Genomic DNA, 3,952 nt, shown 5'->3' with positions numbered 1-3,952 from the left:
TGGGACATCCTCCCGATACAGGAAGAATGTAGAACTCCGCACTGGAGATGCTTCTCGACACAGTACAAATTTGTTTTATTGTGAACATTATACTGGTGGCCAGTCCTGCCTTCCTTGAAGGGCCTTGTCACTAGCAGATCTCAGGTGTTTTAAAAACATTATTGGGTTTTACTTAAAATGTGAAATGCTATTAACTTGTTTCTGTTTTGCTCTGAGTTACACAGTAGTTCACATTATATATGTTTTAGGGTTTCTTATGCTAGCTCTCTATATTTCTTCAGGACACTCCGCAAAGGTGATGGAAATCCTTTTTATTAAGGGTTTCAAAATGATGAAAGTTAACTGAATCGCCCCCCAAAATTTACTACCTTCGGAAAGGTAACACACAGCTCTGTTGTTTTTCCAATGGAGACTTCTGAACCTATTTTCTGCTTCATTCAGTTGCACAAGACTTTTCACGGAAGATAAATGGACATTCCATGTAGAACTACTCTTCCATTTCACAGACCTGAAAGGTTTTCAAAAAAATATGTTACAATGTCATTCATTTTAGATTAATTTATTTTGCTCATTCACAACCACCAGTTGTGAGGACAGGAAGGGTTTTAACACAGATGTGGTCACCAGATGTCCTCCAGCTTCTGGGGAATTGGCACAAGCAACCACATGATGGATTTAGGTTGTAGAAAGAGATTCCCTCAGTCTTGCGAAACATTGAAATAGGCTACTTAGGGAAAGCTAAATCTCCCTGCCTAGAGTTTTCTTTTCTTTTTTTAAAGTGTGTGGATGCTTACGTGTTTGGAATAGACTAATCACAGTTCTGCCTGAGGAAAAACAGTAGAAATTCCATAAGAAGGCTTCCAGCTTTCATGTGTTATGATAACGGACACATGGTATTGGGCTGAGGGTAACTTCAGGATGTTTTGATAAGTTATCCCACAATCTGCCATAGCTCCCCACACACCCTGCTTTCCATGTCCCTACTGACAAGCTTGTAAACATAGACTAAGGCAAGCGAGCATGAACCCTCTGTCAGCTAGATTTAGTTTGGTACTGCGTAGCATCTCACATATAATAGACTGCAATTTCCCTATTTTAGCAAAACTGTCCTGATAAGAGCTTACAGTCTAATATTGGACAGGGTATGTAGAACTAGCTATAATCCATGAACAATTAGTTGTTGAGGAATACGGTGAGTATGTGAAGCCACACAGGCTTTGACTTATCTATGTAACTTCAAAACAAACACAGGGTTTGATTAGTGTAAGATTGGCCTCTTAAAGTAACTGTTGTAGTGATTGTGGCATCATGAAGATACAGCCTAGTGTTAAAAACTTTTTAAAGACATCACCCAGGGTGCCTGGGTGGCTCAGTGGGTTAAGCCGCTGCCTTCGGCTCAGGTCATGATCTCAGGGTCCTGGGATCAAGTCCCGCGTTGGGCTCTCTGCTCAGCGGGGAACCTGCTTCCCTCTCTCTCTCTCTGCCTGCCTCTCTGTCTACTGTGATCTCTGTCAAATAAATAAATAAAATCTTTTAAAAAAAATAAAGAAATCACCCATAGAGTAATAACTCTGTGGAACAATGAATTGTATCTCAATGAACTAGACTAAGACTGTGTCTAATGGGCCTCCCTGGTCCAAAGGTGGGGAGAGGGGACTTTGGAAGCTAACAGGTAAGGGAGGGGGGTACAGAATATTTCCTTTAATCCTTCCAGAGAGAAAAACACCAATATATGCATTGTGTGAGAAACCGTGTGATTTGGGGACCAACCATGGAAATTAACATGGAATTTATTCTATGGAGGAAAATGTACAAGTTTTAGAGTTACCTGGATTTGAGTCTTACTGAGTCACATTTCTATATTTTGGGGTGGTTTTTTTGTTTGTTTGCTTTTGTAAATTATAGGTAGAAACAATAGCCATTGGGAAAGCTCTGTAAATTTCTGAGAGTTCTGTTCTATGCACGTATTCAACTAGTTTACAGAGGATTTGTGCCACAGTATAATACTTCCCCTAAACCAAGAAGTTGAGGCCATATATACAGGAAGGGGATCCAAAAGATCCAGCTGCCTGCTTTACTATCTTTACTCAAGGGCTTTCAAAATCCACCACAAGGGAGCTGAATCCAAGACTCTCAATGACTCTTTAAAAGCTGCCATGTCCCATCTCAGCTGGAGGTCAAAGCAGAGTTCAAAGTAAGAGATTTTTTAAAAAATGTATCTTTGAGGGCACGTCTTCTGTGCACCTTGCTCTACTCATCTCCTTCCAGGAACAGTAAAGCACCCCCTTCTTGAGATAGCTAATGACAGCCGTCTGGAAAACTGCCCAGGTCATATATTTGGAATACATACGCCTCAAAGAGCAACCACCACACGGGTGCTGGCTGGGTAGCTCCAGCTACCAACAAGTACTTGGAGTAAATTCATTCAAATTACAGTCTTACCAAATTTCAAGCCCTTAATTTGGGTGTTAAACCTCTTCAGTTTTTCACATTTCACTAAATATCCCCGCAGACTTGTAACTCTACTGCTTCACTAGCTACTTGACTCTAACAGCCTAAGGAACATTTAGCATCTGGGTGGCTCAGATGGTTAAGAGTCTGCCTTCAGCTCCAGCCGTGATCTCCAGGTCCTGGACCAAGCCCTTGTCAGGCTCCCGGCTCAGCAGGGAGTCTGCTTCTCCCTCTGCCTCTCCCCCTGCTTGTGTGCTCTCTCTCTTGCTCTCAAATGAATAAATAAAATTAAAAAAAAAAAGTGCACCAACTCTGGTTTCACGCTGCCTGCATTCTATTCTGGATTCCACCACTAGTTGTGTGACCTTGGACAAATTACTGAACTTCTTCAGGCTTCAGTTCCCTCATCTGTGAAACAGGGTAAGAAGCTTGTCTTGAGAACTAAATGACTAAGAGAAATAAAGCGCTTAGAAGGGTGCCCGGCAGGCACACAGGTATGTACTAGAAACACGCATCTGTAACTGTTGAGCACACACCGATCCTACGGCAACCGCTGGTCACTCTACCCCCTATCTAAACAAACTTGTATCTTGGTATTAAAGAATAATTTGGGTGGCCTAATTCTTGCTTAACTGGTAAATGGCCAACACACAAATACTAACCTCGGAGTATGGACCACATACACACAAGTCTTCTGAGTTGATTGCTGCACTTTTTCAACAAAATAGTCAGCACCTAATGCGCTGGACACTGGGATTCGATGAGGAAAGAGAAACTCGGGACTTTAGCTCTTAAGGCTAAACTAGCGTTTTCATCTGTAACAAAGCAGGTAAAAAGTGATTCACGGGGTCATTTAAGGAGAATAAAGCTATGTGTTCAGCCGCACTATATCCGTAGATGCCGTTTCCTCCCATATGGTAAATTCTCCCGTTAGGTGGCTTCACTGCGTCATGACTGCAGATTCTCACTGGGTCGTCCCACTGAAGACGAGGTGACAGGTCAGGTCACTGACATCAGTAGTGCGACGGAGGGCACAGCAGCCTCGCAACAGGGGTGTGCCCCCACACGGGCACGTGACAGCCAGGAGCACCGAGGTTTGCAACTGCCCTACTGACTCCTGACAAACCACTTCACCACCACCGGCCCGTTTTCGCCTTCGTGAAACTGACGGCCTGTTCGAAGCTCTCCCAGTCACGACAGTTCTTGAATCTTACACGCCTGAACCCACTTCAGATCTCAGGTGGCCCCGCGCTCGGGAACCTAGGGCAGTCTTTCACTTCCTGAGTCTGTCTCCTCACCGGCCAACCGGAGGCAGTGCTTCTTAAACCACAGGAACCATAAGAACATTTATGAAGTATTTTACTCAACATTAAATTAATAAGAGAACGCCTGCAAGAACCGCCCTCCGCCCTTCTGCGGAGGACTTCCGCCTTCCAGCCAGACGGCGCTCCTCCCTGCGTCACCTTTCCTGCAGAAGACGTGAGCCGAAGCCCCGCCCACT

At 44.1% G+C, this 3,952-nt stretch overlaps 1 long non-coding RNA gene across 1 annotated transcript; it reads right to left on the bottom strand.

The window, feature by feature from the left end:
* Nucleotides 1–296: 296 nt before the first annotated feature.
* On the bottom strand, nucleotides 297–3,937 carry LOC122906980. The gene is made up of 2 exons (XR_006384653.1): nucleotides 3,114–3,937; nucleotides 297–508 (listed from the first exon to the last, which is right to left on the bottom strand). It is a non-coding gene; the product is annotated as an uncharacterized LOC122906980 (long non-coding RNA).
* Between the last annotated feature and the right edge of the window lie 15 nt (nucleotides 3,938–3,952).

Source organism: Neovison vison, chromosome 5 (genome assembly GCF_020171115.1).
Source record: "Neovison vison isolate M4711 chromosome 5, ASM_NN_V1, whole genome shotgun sequence".
Lineage (NCBI taxonomy): Eukaryota > Metazoa > Chordata > Mammalia > Carnivora > Mustelidae > Neogale > Neogale vison.
The sequence above is the reverse complement of the archived record's forward strand: the minus strand, read 5'-3'. Positions and strand labels throughout refer to the sequence as shown.